Here is a 19,030-nt window from a genome sequence, read left to right as displayed (position 1 = left end):
AAGAGAGCTCTTTGTGACTTCCAACAAACTTTTCCATAATTTCAAACCTTTATGAAACTTTCTCGCTTACACGCTTAACGTCAAATATTTAACACGCTGACTTATTTGTAAGGCAATTGGACGTTTGAAGCTATTTTATACTTGGGAGTTCAAACCTTTAAATCTAAAAAATCGGAGGTGCAAGGTTTACTGGTGCTTACTACAGAGCACGGAGGAGTCCTTGGATATTCGCCAGTCCAATGTTAATTCATATTTACCAGGGAAACGTGATGCCAATCAAGTGATGTTAAAGGTCACGTCATTATTCCGCATAATGAAAAACAAATTGACAAAGCCACGATATTTGAGAGTAACGAAAGAGTCTCAATTCTGTCTGAATTATACTAATTTTCGAACAGTTGGCACGAAGTGTTTACAGATGGTTCGAAAACAGCAACCAAATCTTAGAGAGCTGTGAGGAAAGTGGATGGCCATGCTAACTGCAGAGTTATTGGCAGGTTGGTATAGACTGTAATATGTGGAAATGAGCTACGGGCATGATAAACCCTACGAGTGCTCTGTTGTTACTTACGAGGCAGCTTCTGGAAAAAAAATTGCACACTATCTAGAGCAAGCCATCCTAAAGTATCTTATTATACCTAAAGGCCTACATAAATTGATTTGTTTTCTACTGATAATGGGCCACTTCGGTATAAGGACTGACGAATGTGTTTTCCAGAAACTTTATACGATTTTCATTGATGGTTATTGTTGTTGCTGTTGTCCGATGACTGGTTTGATGAAGCTCGCCTTGCTAACCCATACTGTGCAAGCCTCTTCATCTTCGAATAACTACTACAACCTACATCCTTTTGAATCTGCTTACTATATTCAATCCTTGACCTTCAAAAAAATGGTTCAAATGGCTCTGAGCACTATGGGACTTAACATCTGTGGTCATCAGTCCCCTAGAACTTAGAACTACTTAAACCTAATTAACCTAATGACATCACACACATCCATGCCCGAGGCAGGATTCTAACCTGCGACCGTAGCAGTCGCGCGGTTCCGGACTGCGCGCCTAGAACCGCTAGACCACCGCGGCCGGCCCTTGACCTTCCTCTAAAACTTTTACCCCACACACTTCCTTTATTATCAGATTGTCAATTCCTTGACACCTCAGAATGTGTTCTACAAAGTGATCCCTTCTTTTAGTCAAACTCTGTGCCATACATTTCTTTTCTCCCGAGTTTGATTCAGTACCTCGTCATTGATGGTATTAAACTGTTAACGTCCCTCATTTTTAAGAGTACACAAAATGTAAAATAAAAGAAAACGGGGCAGAAATGTTAGGTATTCTGTAAGGTCGTAGAGCATGGGTGTAAACAAAAGAGATTGTAGTTCGTAAGTGTAGAGATAAGCGTAGGTTCTGGCTTGGATGGTGAGAAACACAGAGGAGGTGGAAGTGTGAGGGTTGGCCAGGTCACATTATATAGATAGAAAGGCCTAGAAATGTGCCATGGAGGAGCTATGATGTGTGGTGGGATCGGGAGGGAAGAGTTTGCATTGATAGAAAGGATAAATATCGAAGCGGATTTCATTGTCTAGGAGGGAGAGTGCGTTGGTGTTTTGTTGAGACACGATGTGGAGCTTGTGTAGGTGTAGGATTGGTGGGATGTGCTTGGAAAGGCGCGGCAGAAAACCGGAAATTGGAAATTAGAGAGTAAAAAACAGCGTTGTTACAACTAAGTTTGTGGATAGTGTAGGATATCTACCTATACATCAATATTCCGCAACCCACATGACGGTGTGATACCACTAACTGGTTCCGCCCCGCGGGATTAGCCGAGTGGTCAGCCGGCACTGTAGCTCAGCGTGTTCGGTCAGAGCTTTAGCTGCCCTCCGTAATAAAAAAACTGAGTTAATCGATCGACAACGAACTTCACGGATGTCTTCCGACGTCCGCCCCGAGCAGATGCAACGAACAAAAGCGCGAACAAAATGAGATTAAAAAAAAAGCGGTCTACGGCACTGCAGTCATGGAATGTGCGGCTGTTCCCGGCGAAGGTTCGAGTCCTCCCTCGAGCATGGGTGTGTGTGTTTGTCCTTAGGATAATTTAGGTTAAGTAGTGTGTAAGCTAAGGGACTGATGACCTTAGCAGTTAAGTCCCATAAGATTTCACACACTTTTTTTTTTTTTTTTGGTCCCGCCCCACCTTCCCTGTTCCATTCGCGAATCGCTCATGGGAAGAAAACCTCTGCATACCAATGTGTCCAATGCGTCTGCGGAGAGGAGGGAATTTGATGAAATGATAAAGGACCCATGTGGGGGAAGGCTAGGCAGAGGGCATAGCTTTCAAGGATTTGGAAGAAATGACATAATTTTCGTTGATATGCAAGCAACACTAGCATAAGGGAAAACGTGTAACAACTAGCATACAGTTAAACACTTCTCCCACACTGCGATTACTATGGACTGGTTGCAGTTAAGACAGAGACTTAACATTCAGCGCTATGTGGCGAGGAAATTGACGTAATAGAACTTAATAAAGAGCTATCCAAAAGCGCGGGCCACATCACCCATCGTTTCTTAATTATCGGTTCCAGGGAAGGAGATTGCCACACCTAATATGTCAAGAGTAGGACTCATCGCTACAAACAAAGCGAAGCTTCTTTTAAAGTTACCACGCCCTCTGAATTGCCATTGCTCACTAGTTGAGAGGACATCGTGCATTTAAGCTGATTGTGTTTGGTACAATAAAAAAAATGTTACACGAAGCTCTCAAAATGATTGATAACTATTTCTCGCCCCTGATAAATTCTTTGAACAACCAAGCCTGTGATTGGATTTGTAAGTCATATAACTATGTCTTTGCGGCCACAACCAGTCACATAGCATTGTTAATTTATACCACTATGTATTCATTGCTTATGCAGGTATAACACTATGAATTTTTGACTTTCTCCCATCGTCTGAGGCCTTGTTAAGTTAAGTTAGCATAGGACGAATTTATACGCTGTAAAAAAACAAAGATTTTATTTTACTCATTCGTGTCTTGATATGATCCATTTAGTTTCTTGAATATACTGGTTCACAAGTTTTTCGTTTGTGTACCTTGCAATTTTCCTTAGTTTTGTCCCAAAAAACTGTCTGTTCTTCCCCAAAGAAATCAATACCACAATGTCTATTTCCCAAGCCACGTGTAAAAAAACCAACGACAAGAAATTACGAAAATAAATGGAGCGTATGAAGTGAATTACACTTCTTTTCTGTTTTTGTAGAAAAGCTACCGAAATCTTCGATGCGTTGGCCACAAGATGCATTATTATGAACGTAAAAAAGGGAAACTGATAGTAAACAGAAACCGTCGATTGCCCAGAATTGCTTGGAAACTTCTCGGTGAGCATTACAGTTGAAGGAATAGAAGTATTATAGGCACAACAAATTTTGCACTTATTTGGGAGCAGCGTTCGGATCGGTAGGAATTGCTTCTGTTCGTTTTCTTAGCTGGGAGATAGAAAGTATATTTATTTATTTTCCTGAAACCTTATGAGGAGCACACAGTTTTGGCGGATATACGTTGGAAGCATTTCGTTCGACTATTTTGCGGGGAACCTATTATGTTGCAGTATATCATCGTTCGGTCAGTGAAATTTACTTACAACTGCATGTAGTAGCGCTATAATTATATCCCTTGTAGGCCTACATGTCCTGTGTAATGTTCCACATATAATACGTGAAACTCAAGCCCGCTCCTAATCACTTATTAATTTGTAGAAAATACTGCGGCCCGAGCTTCAGACTCGGATGAGATATTCTGCAAGTGCCAGCTGAGAGCTTCGCGCAGTCCGGAGTGGGAACTGCCGTTGGCAACACTGCGCCGGATGCACATCCCAATCGAATGGGACGACGCGGCGGCAGAATGCGGCCAGGCTACTACGCGACGGCAGAATGTGTCGCGGTGCGGCGCACTGAGAGTTAACATTTCTGCAAATGGTAAGTTTGTACAGACATTTTTTTTAAATCTTATCCGACACTTCTAAATACTCTTTCCAATAAATTTTGCAGAATAGAGATGCGATTCCATAGTTCATATATTCACGGGTGCAACATGAAGGCTTTCCTCCTTTGTAAATTGTTTTTGAGACGGAAGTGGTTGCATCGATCTCGCAGGGTTAATGCTATTTCACGAAGAGCTGTGTGTTCCTAGCTTCGTCATCTCAAAGCTGCCACTCATTGACGTCGAATGATTGCTCGGTTTGTAGTGGCCAGCTCTCCTGATATCCATAGGACTGTAACTGCTTGCGTTCTCAGTACGAAATTAGGTGCGACATGCATGACGAAGTTACGCACAACTCAATCTTCAGGGTCCGCCTCCGCAGCCTAGTGGTCAAGGCGTCTTACTTCAATGCAGAACAGCCTAGTGGTCAAGGCGTCTTACTTCAATGCAGAACACCCGGCTTCGATTCGTGGTACTACAAGGTTGGTGGGAGAACTGAACGGAGTGCACGAATCTTCGTGATGCCACTTGGACTACTTGACTGAGAAGTAGCGGATCCAAGGTCTAGAAAGCCGACAATGGCCGAAAGAGCGGTGTGCTGACAGCATGCCCCTCCATACTTCATCCAAATGATGCCACTGACAGAGGATGACAAGGTAGTCGTCGGTCCAGATTTGCCTGTCTGTGTCAGAAGGCTGAGCTTTGCTTTTTGAAATTTTCAGACATTGCTGCACGGTATTAGATGCTTCAAGATGGTGATGTCACTTTGGAAACATGATGCAGAGACCATAAGTAACACAAATGAAAATAAACAATAACATATCCTAAGGACTAAAAGATGAAAGGCAGACGTATTTTAAATTACGTTTTGAGTTAGAAAACGAAATATCTCATTCGTAAATGAGTTACAGTAATGTACGAACACCGACAGTTCGCTAAAGGCCTCATTGCTAGCGCTACTAAGCAGACTGGAGAACTTATTATTGTCATCAGTGTTAACGTTTGTTTGAAGCTGTTCCATTCCTGTCTCTTGTCAGCTGCCCTCTTCAGTTCCAAGAACTGCTCCACAGCACAGGATGAACTATCAACTTTACACCTGGTGGTTATAGTTAAAGAACAGCTATTGACGTAAGTGCAGTGTAGGCTGTAATTATCGTATGGCAGCGGAACTTGGTAGATATTCTAATGCATCCACGCGGAACCGATTTACGCTAGGAAAACAAGAGTACCAATTTTGCCAACCAGGTGCAAATCTGCCACTGTACAGCTGCTCTTCGGTGTCTCTGGTGCTCATATTGAAAAAAATGTGTAAGCGGCGGTTAACGGTTAATAATAAAATCAACATAATGCCTTTCTTACTTGTTTGACCTTTTCTGCCAATGTCCCGTTCCTAATCCATTACACATGGAAACATTTCTATACATCTTTCATGTAGTCACGCCAGATTTGCGACTGGTTGTCTAAATTGTAACTAATTTTCTCCAGTGTAGATCACTGTCGCATAAACACATTGGAATATCTACCGAGTTTCGCTGCCATACGACAATTACAGCCCACACTAGACCTCTGTGAGTAACTGCACTTTAATTTTAACCGCTCGGTATATCAGTATATTGGTTTCCCTACGATTCTTGCGTTCTACAATCTCTTCAGCTACAGTTTCCAGCAGAGACCTCATACCGTAATGTGTTTCCAGACATTCTCGTTTTTCGATTCATTACTGGTATTTTTCCTCATTGGTTTCTTGTTGGGAGTCGTCATTCGACGATGGGTTCAGCTGATATTCAACAGCCTCTTGCAGCTCTGCATTTAATATACGCTTAATCTTTTTATTTCTGTCTTCATTATGCTCTATGTTTCGCGCCACAGAGAGATGTGCTCGAAGTATGAGCATTTATCTACACTAAAGGTTTATGTTTTTTGGTGCAAACAGCTGTTTCTTTTTTTGCTCGTGACCTCTTTGCCACTATATCTGTCTTGCATCCCTCTTTTTCATATATTCTACTTCCAAAGCAATGAAATTTCTTCATGACAACAATGGAAGCTGAAGAAATGAATTAAAATTTATGTCACACCTGGGATTTGAACACATGCCTCCTGATTATTCATCAGGTGTGGTAGCCATCCACCACCATAGCAGTATAGGTAACGCAGCTGCACAGACTATGCTATCATCAGTGCTGTTTATCTGGGGGAACGCTGGGGGATGCGTACCCCTAAACTTTTTTGGCGACAAAGTAATTTTCTTACGATGTTGAGAACTTTGAAGAGTGCCAAAGGTTCATTTCACGGACGTAAATTTTTTATTTCATTTTTTCGTATTGGTAATTGCAATACGAACGATACCAGTACAGTTTTTGGTGGGAAAAGCGATGTCATTGACTGGAGGGTTGATTGCACTCACCTGTTTCATCTGAGTTGTATTATAGGTCAATTGAAGTGTACGATACCGTTTTCTTTTATTGTTCAGGAGTTGATGGGAATCGCATGCTTCATTTGAGGTGATGTAAACTGAAGTGTTCGATACCAATTTCTCTAGTATGTTTGGGTCTTTCTCGGTATCGCCTGCTTCATTTGAGCTGGAGTCAACTGAAGAGTCCGATACCTTTTTTCTTTCTTTTTTGTTCGACATGTTGATGTAGTCATGGCTAAAAGCAGACGGGTGGTATCCCATGCTTCAGTAATAAGTAATTTTCGCTGCATTATATCCAATGACGGAGTACCCTCACACTTTTTTTCAGAAAAAAAGCACTGGCTATCATTATCGTAGATAAAGCTTAGACTCATACTTGTCAAGGAAAATTTTATGCTATTCCAATAGGCGGTGCCTTGGCAATACTGACGATTTAAGAAGGGAAAAATAGTCTGAAGGCGTGAATTGAAACTGGTGTTACAAAGGGCATTGGAGTAGGGTAGTCGATGCAACTGTTTTACTTGTACTGTTGTGGTGGTGTAACAGCTAACAAGCACACTTGCCTAGGAAGCTGGTGACCTGGGTCTAAGTCCTGGATGTTGCGCAAATTTTTAATTAATTTCTTCAGCCTCTGTCATTATAATAGATAAAGTTGAGACTCGTACCTATCAAGGAAAACTGTATTCCAAAATTTGTCCGCTTCTTGAAGAGTCACTTGTCAACGTTTTGCATTTAGTCATTATAGCATGTTGACCTGCTCCACACACCATCGTGTATTAGCCATCAGCTAATACACGTTCACTTTCGGCGACTACTGCTGTCGCACATGCGGTCAGTCCGTGCCAAACAACTACCATCCTCAGAAAGTCCTGTACTTCCCTTATTGTTTCTTCCATAGACAAATTAAATATCAGTGGTGATAATGGGAATTCCTGTTTTACAACTTTCCTGATTTTTGTGTCTTGTTCAGTTCTGCCTTTACTGACTACCACAATCTCCATCACGTGACGAGAATGTATTACACTGCTACCTCCGTCACTATACTTCCTAAAAACGGTAAAATATTTTATTCCATTGCATATTATACAAATCCTCCTCCAAATCTACGACTGTAATATTTGTTTTCTACTTTTTTCCTTAATCTGCCTTCTGTTAATAACTGCAATGCTAAAATTGCTTCTCAAGTGTACATTCCACACTTAAAAACAAACTTCTCCTGTATGTATTGTCAAAAGCAACAATAGACGAAACGACTGACAGAAAAATTTCATTGCCGGCCGGAGTGGCCGTGCGGTTCTAGACGCTACAGTCTGGAACCGAGCGACCGCGCCGGTCGCAGGTTAGAATCCTGCCTCGGGCAGTTCTTAGGTTAGTTAGTTTTAATTAGTTCTAAGTTCTAGGCGACTGATGACCTCAGAAATTAAGTCGGATAATGCTCAGAGCCATTTGAACCATTTTTGAAAAATTTCATGGGCCACATCTAAACAGCTTGGAAGATCCACCAGCAACGAAGACAACCGGTCGTGAAAACCTTCATTGTGCTCTTCTACTTTCGATTTTCCCTTCCATTCTTCGCAGTTGGAAGTATTTTTGTTCACTTGACTCTAGACTGTGCAGGAATATTCACACCTACCAGTATTTCATATTTTTGAAAGCGTAATAATTACACTTTTCGAACTCTGTGGAACTTCTCGCGGTATATAAATTCATATAGTTTTTGCTCTATTCATTGCCCGTAAATGTTCTTCTAGTGTTTCATGAATATGTGGACGTTTTTCCTTCTGAGTTTGTCCAGAGAAATTCAGAATTAAGTATTGGATTTGCTCCTCCCTCTTCTTGCAAATTTGTTCTCATTTTATATTATCCTGATTTCTTCTGGTCCACTGCTAAGTTTCTCCAAGCACTATTTGCATGTTCTGTCCTTACTTTCTGCTTATACTGCGCAGTTACTTTTTTCCTCTCTTATCATTATACTCCTCGTTTTGTGCCCCCTAAAAGTGGCTGCAGCTACATTTACTCTGTTTCAGTTCTATATGTACATTATGACGTCTTCTCTCCACACAATCTTCTTCAGCTTTCCTACGATTATGAATAGTTTCAATACATTGGTGTTCACTTTATTAAATCCGGTATATTATATGTTGTCCGCCACTGCCTCTTTTATGCCTTGAATCCTAGTTACTTATCTGCTGCATTTATGATTCTTCTTTTGAGGCCACTTCATCGTGTCTCTGCGCCAGTAACTTCTTGGAGTGGTACTATTTCTGTAGCTCATGTTTGGTTTACAAGGTATACAACAGGAAGATCTCAAACTGTAGATAACACAAAACGTTCTGCGTGAAAGCCATCTAGGAAAGGGATGAGAAAACGTGTTGGAATGGACATGAACCTTGCTAATACACATGGAGAGTAGTGTAGGTACGGCTCATGGCGACCGTTATATTGTATCGTATAATTTCTATGGGCGACAATATTGTCTGATCAGCATACTGATAAAGTTCACGCTGACAACACCTCTGTCGGTCTCTGGCTGAGACTAGTAAATTATCCATTGCGTAGTGATTATGTCGACCGACTGTGCCTGTATCGCTAGCTGAAATAATTGAATAAAATACTGTAGCCAGATCAACGCTACTCAACGATTCCCCTGAAATAGTAACTGCGCACATTGATGAAAATAGAAATGCTCCTGATCATAGGGCATCAGTACGACGCTTCTAGCAGAGTCAGACAACAATATTGTAACCGTGTATCGATTCCAGAGTTGCAGGATAGGTGGGGATAGTAGTAGGCAATCCATCATTTGGGTTGGACACGCAAAACAACTTTTAAACAGAGTTTGGTTGGTTGGTTGTTTTGGGGAAGGAGACCAGACAGCGTGGTCATCGGTCTCATCGGATTAGGGAAGGATGGGAAGGACGTCGGCCGTGCCCTTTCAGAGGAACCATCCCGGCATTTGCCTGGAGTGATTTAGGGAAATCACGGAAAACCTAAATCAGGATGGCCGGACGCGGGATTGAACCGCCGTCCTCCCGAATGCGAGTCCAGTGTCTAACCACTGCGCCACCTCGCTCGGTTAAAACAGAGGAATCCTGGTAATAACGGCATATATTCTTAACGATTTTCAGTGCATTGAGAGTTGAGTGTTATTGACAAGGGATTTCAAATTGATTCTGTACATCTCAATTTCCGGAGGCTTTTGATTACCACACAAGAGGCTTCGAGTAAAATTGCGTGCTTGTGGAATATCGCCTCAGTTATGTGACTGGATTCGTGATTTCTAATCAGAGAAGTCACAGTTTGTAGTAATTGATGGAGAGTGCTCGAGTACAACAGAAGTGATTTCTGGCGTTCCCCAAAGTAGTGTTATAGGCCCTTCGCTCTTCCTTATCTATATAAACGATTTAGGAGACAATCTGAGCAGCCGTCTTAGGTTCTTTGCAGATGATGCTGTCGTTTATCGACCAGTAAAGTCATCAGAAGATCAAAACAAATTGCAAAATGATGTGAAGAAGATATCTGTATGGTGCAAAAATTGGTAATTGAGTCTAAAAACGAAAACTGGGAGGTCATCCACATGAGTACTAAAAGGAATCCGTTAACCTTCGGGTACACGATAAACCAGTCAAATCTAAAGGCCTTAAATTCAACTAAATACCTATGAATTACAATTATGGACAACTTAAAATGGAAAGAACACATAGAAAATGTTGTGGGGGAAGGAAAACCAAAGACTGCGTTTTATTGGCAGGACACTCAGAAAATGTAACAAATCCACTAAAGAGACTGCCTATTTTACTCTTCTCCGCCCTCTTTTAGAATACTGCTGTGGGATCCTTACCAGATAGGATTGACGGAGTACATCGAGAAAGTTCAAAGAACGGCAGCACGTTTTGTATTATCACGAAATAGGGGAGAAAGTGTCACTGGAATGATGCAGGAATGGGGGGTGGACATTATTAAAACAAAGGCTTTTTCGTTGCAGCGGCATCTTCTCACGAAAATTAAATCACTAACTTTCTGTTCCGAATGCGAAAATATTTTGTTGGCGCTGACCTGCATAGGAAGAAACAATCATCACAAAAAAATAATGGAAATCAGAGCTCGCACGGAAAGATACAAGTGTTCGTTTTTTCCGCGCGCTGTTCAAAACTGGAATAATAGAGAATTATTGTGAAGGTGGTTCGATGAAGCCTCTCTCAGGCACTTAAATATGATTTGCAGAGTATCCATGTAGATGTAGACGTAGACTTTCGATGACGAGAAGAACGTACATATATCAGAAATCTCAGGAAAAATTGTGTCACGGTTTTGCTAAGCTAAGTTTACGTGCATACTGAGGCTCATCCTTCACAGAGAGGGCCCGTGGCATGTCTCCTCGCTGACACTGCCCATCTAGAAATGAGATCTCTCTCTACACTAAAAACCGTTGTTCTTCTTTGGTGACTGGCCTCCTGCGCTGATTCCTCCAGTGTTACCTATCCGACCGATGTCGTATGCACACTCCTACCACAGGAACCGCAGAAGACTTTTTCTCTATTCAGTGTCTCGGTAATATCGGGGTTTCACGACGCTTTCAACGACTGAGCATTTCACTGTTTTTAACTTCCTTGGCACACACTGCACATGACGTTGATTGAGGAACCGAGAGAGCTGTAGAGTGGGGCGTTGAAGTAGGAAGGTAGGGCCGATGGGTGGGGGGATGGTGTAGTAGTGGTGACAGTTGAGTGTGTCATCTCTTAAATTTTGTTATTTGTTTACTTTTTAAATAACTTTTAGAAACTTTATAGTACATTGTAAACTAGAATATTGCGTTTCTGTTACTTTTTTTTTTTGCCATTGAGCATATTTTCATTTTTATTTCGTACGGATACCATCAAGAAAAACTAAAGTACGCTCAATAATCACAAAAGCAATAACAAAAGTACAATATTCCAACCAATCCATTGTTGTTGTTGTGGTCTTCAGTCCTGAGACTGGTTTGATGCAGCTCTCTATGCTACTCTATCCTGTGCAAGCTTCTTCATCTCCCAGTACCTACTGCAGCCTACATCCTTCTGAATCTGCTTAGTGTATTCATCTCTTGGTCTCCCTCTACGATTTTTACCCTCCACGCTGCCCTCCAGTACTAAATTGGTGATCCCTTGATGCCTCAGAACATGACCTACATGAACCAATCCATAGCGTACCATAAAAATTATAAATTATTACAAATTATTTTTTAAAAAAATTAAAAAGTCAAACACACACAGAGCGCCCTCTCGTCGACATCATCCACCCATTCTCCCATCCTATCTCCTACACATCACTCCACTGCCACCACCTACATGACAAACACAAATGGAAAACCTGTATTCGAGGAACAACGTGCTACAATTTAGCTGCCAAAATTGTATACCTCGCGTAGGGATCATAAGTGTAAGAGATGAAACATGAGGGTGTTTACAAAGGCATGTAGAAAATAATTGTTCCCTCACTCAATATGCTAGTGGAATAGGGCACAAAAGGGTCCATGTTGGTTCGAAGTGCCCTCCAGTATGTACCGTACAGTGACTTGCAGAGTATACAGGGTGTTACAAAAAGGTACGGCCAAACTTTCAGGAAACATTCCTCACACACAAATAAAGAAAAGATGTTACGTGGACATGTGTCCGGAAACGCTTAATTTCCATGTTAGAGCTCATTTTAGTTTCGTCAGTATGTACTGTACTTCCTCGATTCACCGCCAGTTGGCCCAATTGAAGGAAGGTAATGTTGACTTCGGTGCTTGTGTTGACATGCGACTCATTGCTCTACAGTACTAGCATCAAGCACATCAGTACGTAGCATCAACAGGTTAGTGTTCATCACGAACGTGGTTTTGCAGTCAGTGCAATGTTTACAAATGCGGAGTTGGCAGATGCCCATTTGATGTATGGATTAGCACGGGGAAATAGCCGTGGCGCGGTACGTTTGTATCGAGACAGATTTCCAGAACGAAGGTGTCCCGACAGGAAGACGTTCGAAGCAATTGATCGGCGTCTTAGGGAGCACGGAACATTCCAGCCTATGAATCGCGACTGGGGAATATCTAGAACGACAAAGACATCTGCAATGGACGAGGCAATTCTTCGTGCAGTTGACGATAACCCTAATGTCAGCGTCAGAGAAGTTGCTGCTGTACAATGTAACGTTGACCACGTCACTGTATGGAGAGTGCTACGGGAAAACCAGTTGTTTCCGTACCATATACAGCGTGTGCAGGCACTATCAGCAGCTGATTGGCCTCCACGGGTACACTTCTGCGAATGGTTCATCCAACCATGTGTCAATCCTCATTTCAGTGCAAAGGTTCTCTTTACGGATGAGGCTTCATTCCAACGTGATCAAATTGTAAATTTTCACAATCAACATGTGTGGGCTGACGAGAATCCGGACGCAACTGAGCAATCACGTCATCAACACAGATTTTCTGTGAACGTTTGGGCGGGCATTGTTGGTGATGTCATGATTGGGCCCCATGTTCTTCCACCTACGCTCAATGGAGCACGTTATCATGATTTCATACGGGATACTTTACCCGTGCTGCTAGAACATGTGCCTTTACAAGTACGACACAACATGTGGTTCATGCACGATGGAGCTCCTGCAAATTTCAGTCGAAGCGTTCGTACGCTCCTGAACAACAGATTCGGTGACTGATGGATTGGTAGAGGCGGACCAATTCCATGGCCTCCACGCTCTCCTGACCTCTACCCTCTTGACTTTCATTTATGGGGGCATTTGAAAGCTCTTGTCTACGCAACCCCGGTACCAAATGTAGAGACTCTTCGTGCTCGTATTGTGGAGGGCTGTTATACAATACGCCATTCTCCAGGGCTGCATCAGCGCATCAGTTATCCCATGCGACGGAGGGTGGATGCATGTATCCTCGCTAACGGAGGACATTTTGAACATTTCCTGTAACAAAGTGTTTGGAGTCAGGCTGGTACGTTTTGTTGCCGTGTGTTTCCATTCCATGATTAATGTGATTTGAAGAGAAGTAATAAAATGAGCTCTAACATGGAAAGTAAGCGTTTCCAGACACATGTCCACATAGCATATTTTCTTTCTTTGTGTGTGAGGAATATTTCCTGAAAGTTTGGCCGTACCTTTTTGTAACACCCTGTATACGCTGAGATGACAAAAGTCATGGGATACCTCCTAATATAGTGCTGAACCTCCTTTTGCCCGGGGAAGAGCAGCAATTTGGCGTGGCATCGACTCTGCAAGCCGTTGGAAGTCCACTGGAGAGATACTGAGCCATAGTGCCTCTGTAACCGTCCATAATTGCGAAAGTGTTGCCGACGCAGATTTTGTGCATGAAGTGACCTCTCGATTATGTCTCATAAATGTTCGATGGGATTCATGTCGGGCGATCTGGGTGGCCAAATCATTCGCTCGAATTGTCCAGAATGTTTTTCAAACCATTCGCGAACAATTGTGACCTGGCGACATGGTGCATTGTTGTCCATAAAAATTCCATCGTTGTTTGGGAACATGAAGTCCTTGAATGACTACAAATAGTCTCCGAGTAGCCAAACAAAACCGTTTCCAGTCCATGACCGGCACAGTTGGACCAGAGGACCCAGTCCATTCCATGCGAACACAGCCCACACCATTCTGGAGCCACCACCACCTTGCACAGTGCCTCATTGACAACTTGGGTCCAGGGCTTTGTAGAGTCTGCGCCACACTCGAACCCTACTGTCAGCTCTTACCAACCGAAATCGGGACTCATCTGAGCAGACTACGGTTTTCCAGTCGTCTAGGGTCCAACCGATATGGTCACGTGCTCAGGAACGGCGTTGCAGGCGATGTCGTGCTGTTAACAAAGACACTTACATTGGTTGTATGCTGCGGTAGCCCATTAACGCCAGATTTCGCCGCACTGACCTAACGGATACGTTTGTCGTACGTCACACATTGATTTCTGCGGTTATTTCACGCAGTGTTGCTTATCTGTTAGCACTGACAACTTTACGCAAACACCGCTGCTGTCGGTCTTTAAGTGAAGGCCGTCGGCCACTTCGTTGCCCGTGGTAAGAAGTACTGCCAGTACTTTGGTATTTTTCGGCATACTCTTGACAGTGCGGATCTCAGTATATTGAATTTCCTAACAATCTCCGAAACGGAATGTTCCATGCGTCCAGCTGTAACTATCATTCCGCGTTCAAAGTCTTTTATTTTCCGTCGTGTTTCCAAAATCACGCCAGACGCCTTTTGACGTGAATCACCTGAGTACAAATGACAACTTTGCCAATGCACTGCTCTTTTATACCTCATGTACGTGATACTATCACCATCCGTATACGAGCATATCAGTATGCCATCACTTTTGTCATTTCATTGTATATGTAGACACAAAACAAGACCATGCCAACATGTGAGCATCAGCTGCTGAAAACAATCCGTATGATAATCTACTGACTGAGCTGCTTTAGGAACTTTCTGTTAACTGATGCTGCCATGTTGGCATAGTGTATTACACGCTCCTGCATTTCAGTGCAGATCTGAAGACAGTAGTAACTGGTCGATGTTAATAATCTATTGGCTTTGCAATCACTGACACCAGAATAAAGAATACTAGATTTCCATATTTTGTGTGCAGTCCGTATTTTATCACTTGGCATTTCTCATTCCCTTGAATGCTTTAGAAAGTTAAAAGACAAAGCAGGTGGAACATTGCAACTAGATAAATTGAAGGAATTAAAGATTTAAAACTTGCTGCCAGGAAGTCTAATTGCGCGCCACTTTATTGTAACTGCTGTCATGCGACAGATGTGCCTCTAGAAATGGTTACACGCAGTTACACTAAAAGCATCCCACTTATAGGCCACTCGGCTACTGCTGCATTGTTTGCATCATCACAGCCACCACGTTGGACTTCTCTTTTCGTTTCATTTGGTTGGATTTCACAAGCTTGAGCAGTATTCCAGTACAGATTGCACAAATGTTTTGCAAGCAGTGGTAGTAAGGAAGAGGAGAACAAGCCCAGCCTGTATTGTTAGCAGATTTCTGATGATGTCACCCAATGATGTCATGCAGTACCAGATTTCACATTTAGTGCCTTCTTCGATCCCTCTGATGACACAGTCCAAAATGAGAGAGTTTGACAACTTCTCCATTTTATATAATGGCAGAAAATTAAAGTGCAAGATAGTGAATGTATGAAAATAGTGGGAAATTGAAAAGCTCACTTGTGATAGATATAGCATCTAAGATGGCGGACCTAACCCACTTTCCATAAGTGTAAAACAGCAAGAAATTCAAAAAATTCCATGATGACGGACCTAGGCCATTCGAACTAAGTTTAAAATGGCAGGAACTAAAAAAAAATCACTTTTGCTAATTTTAAAACCGTATGACATTACAGCCCGCTTATGCTGTGTAAACAGTTGAGTCTTTGTTTAAACTACCTGTTCAGTGCCTGCAGAGGAGGGTGGTGACAGGTGCGGGGGGGGGGGGGGGGTTTGCTCTCCCACTTGTCCTGAATATATATATAAAAACTAGAGTTCCCCAAGCCCAGTTGCACAAAGTTTAAAACTGTGTGATGTCACAGTCCACTTGTGAGTTAAGTAATTTCAGGCTGTTTTCCACATCCCACTATGTAAATACCAAGGTTGGCAGACGACAGAGTAGATCACTACTGAGTCTGTCCTGGGGGGGGGGGGGGGGGGGGGGCGGGGATGCGCAGTGCATACGAAGCCACGTCTAGAACTTCACTGGTGTGCAAAACTTTTAAGGGCGAAAGTAACTTTAGATGCTGTATCACTGCTAAGTAACGTGGACTGATACAGAAAAAGTACTGCTAATATGGTACAGAATGTAACTGATAGAGACACGCATTGAGACGAACATCAAAGGTACTTTTATTCAGGGACAGTAATCACACCGAGGTCACCGTGATTTTTTATGTTTTAGCGAGAGTGTGGGATTCTTTTGGTAGGTTAAACTGTGTCTGAGAACTGCAGGGTGCGTTAAATCATCGGTACGTTCACGTTCTGATTTATGACATATGTTCAGTGTTATTATGAAATTATTTTTTACCTCCTACACTGTAAAAATCAGTGTTCGTTAATGTTGTTCCACCAGTGACAGTGACCTTGGGGTGCATTCTGTCCTCCTGACTCCTTGACGTCTAACCATGACACTTTCAATGTGATAATTCATTGGATATCAGTCACCTGTCAGAACTGTAACCGCTCATTTCCTCCTGTTCTGTGATCTGTGTTGCTCTCCAGGGAGCACATTTCACCGAAGACCATTCTTCAACTTTTAGAGGTTATCATGTTTTAATCGGTTTGCCTCTCAGCAACCGAAATTTATGGAAATTTCGTAAACATTTGGTGTCACATACCTGCAGAAACCCAAATCGGTTTACTCCAGAATCGTCGATGTATTGGCTTGCTATTAAGTAGGTGGTCATAATGTGATTCTTAAGTGCATGTTAATCAGACACATCTTTAGATTTCTCGGCGCTGAATGCAGTAGCAGTAACACAACGCTGTCATACTTGAGATCAGAAAAATCAGGACGACAACAGGAACTGCCTACACAAAATTGGCATGCCAGTAATACGTTAATCGGTAGTGACTGTGCTTTACGTTAACACGTAATAATGCAACACCTACATCTTTAGAAACATAGTGCTAGCTCAAACGGATGTTGGTATAAGTCATCAGTGACATTGTTGATGAAGCCACACTAGCATTCGATTTGCCGCGAGGGATTAGCCGAGCGGTCTAAGGAGCTGCAGTCATGGACTGTGCGGCTGGTCCCGGCGGAGGTTCGTGTTCTCCCTCGGGCATGGGTGTGTGTGTTTGTCCTTATGATAATTTAGGCTAAGTAGTGTGTAAGCTTAGGGACTGATGACCTTAGCAGTTAAGTGTGGTGTCACCGCCAGACACCACACTTGCTAGGTGGTAGCCTTTAAATCGGCCGCGGTCCATTAGTATACGTCGGACCCGCGTGTCGCCACTATCAGTGATTCCAGACCGAGCGCCGCCACACGGCAGGTCTAGAGAGACTTCCTAGCACTCGCCCCAGTTGTACAGCCGACTTTGCTTGGAAAGGTTCACTGACAAATTACGCTCTCATTTGCCGAGACGATCCCTTCTTCTAGTCACGTTGTGCCACAAATTTCTCTTCTCCCCAATCCTATTCAATACCTCCTCATTAGTTATATGATCTACCCATCTAATCTTTAGCATTCTTCTGTAGCACCACATTTCAAAAGCTTCTATTGTCTTCTTGTCCAAACTATTTATCCTCCATGTTTCACTTCCATACATGGCTACACTCCATATAAATGCTTTCAGGAACGACTTCCTGACACTTAAATCTATACTCGATGTTAACAAATTTCTCTTCTTCAGAAACGCTTTCCTTGCCATTGCCAGTCCACATTTTATATCCTCTCTACTTCGACCATCATCAGTTATTTTGCTCCCCAAATAGCAAAATTCCTTTTCTACTTTAAGTGTCTCATTTCCTAATCTAATTCCCTCAGCATCACCCGACTTAATTCGACTAAATTCCATTATCCTCGTTTTGCTTTTGTTGATGTTCATCTTATAACCTCCTTTCAAGACACTATCCATTCCGTTCAACTGCTCTTCCAAGTCCTTTGCTGTCTCCGACAGAATTACAATGTCATCGGCAAACCTCAAAGTTTTTATTTCTTCTCCACGGATTTTAATTCCTACTCCGAATTTTTCTTTGGTTTCTTTCACTGCTTGCTCAATATACAGATTGAATAACATCGGGGAGAGGCTACAAGCCTGTCTCACTCCCTTCCCAACCACTGCTTCCGTTTCACGCCCCTCGACTCTTATAACTGCCATCTGGTTTCTGTACAAATTGTAAATAGCCTTTCGCTCCCTGTATTTTACCCCTGCTACCTTCAGAATTTGAAAGAGAGTATTCCAGTCAACATTGTCAAAAGCTTTCTCTAAGTCTACAAATGCTAGAAACGTAGGTTTGCCTTTCCTTAATCTAGCTTCTAAGACAAGTCGTAGGGTCAGTATTGCCTCACGTGTTCCAACATGTCTACGGAATCCAAACTGATCTTCCCCGAGGTCGGCTTCTACTAGTTTTTCCATTCGTCTGTAAAGAATTCGCGTTAGTATTTTGCAGCTGTGACTTGTTATACAGAACTATGGGCGGTTAATTTCAGTACTGTCGTTGTGAGAACAGATGCTATAGATTTAGATGCTCAGAAGGCACATACTGTTTTGCAGCTTCATAGATTGGTACTTGTCTTCATGGCGTCGAATTATGCGACTTATACCGGCGCAATTATGAGTTTGGCTTTCCTGGGGATCTGCGTCGATCTAAGTAATGGATGCGTTAGACCTTTCCCATCCAGGAACCAACATTCGTTGCAGACGTAATTTTATATCTCCTCTTAAGCGTTGCAAACATGTACCTTAGCACTTCCCCTTCACTCACGTCTATTAAGCAGTTAAACTTTTGCCTTTATTTAAACAATACTGCGGAGTACAGCACACATCAGCTTTCGTCACCGGCCTCCACAGTCTTGCACCTGTCTCACTCCGCTTCTCCCCTTTCCTCCCTGCTTCCGTTAGCAGCAAAAGATATCCACCTTTTTCGGCCT

The 19,030-nt window shown here is 42.6% G+C and overlaps 1 protein-coding gene across 1 annotated transcript in view; it reads left to right on the top strand.

Moving 5' to 3' along the window:
* The first annotated feature begins 3,884 nt into the window (after positions 1-3,884).
* Positions 3,885-19,030, top strand: part of LOC124590739 — a 65,956-nt gene continuing 50,810 nt past the window's right edge. The window contains exon 1 of the mRNA XM_047131673.1: positions 3,885-3,976. The gene's annotated coding sequence lies outside the window, so the exon portion shown is untranslated. The remainder of the gene's footprint in view (positions 3,977-19,030) is intronic.

Source organism: Schistocerca americana, chromosome 2, assembly GCF_021461395.2.
Source record: "Schistocerca americana isolate TAMUIC-IGC-003095 chromosome 2, iqSchAmer2.1, whole genome shotgun sequence".
Lineage (NCBI taxonomy): Eukaryota > Metazoa > Arthropoda > Insecta > Orthoptera > Acrididae > Schistocerca > Schistocerca americana.
This window is presented reverse-complemented; position numbering and strand designations above follow the sequence as displayed.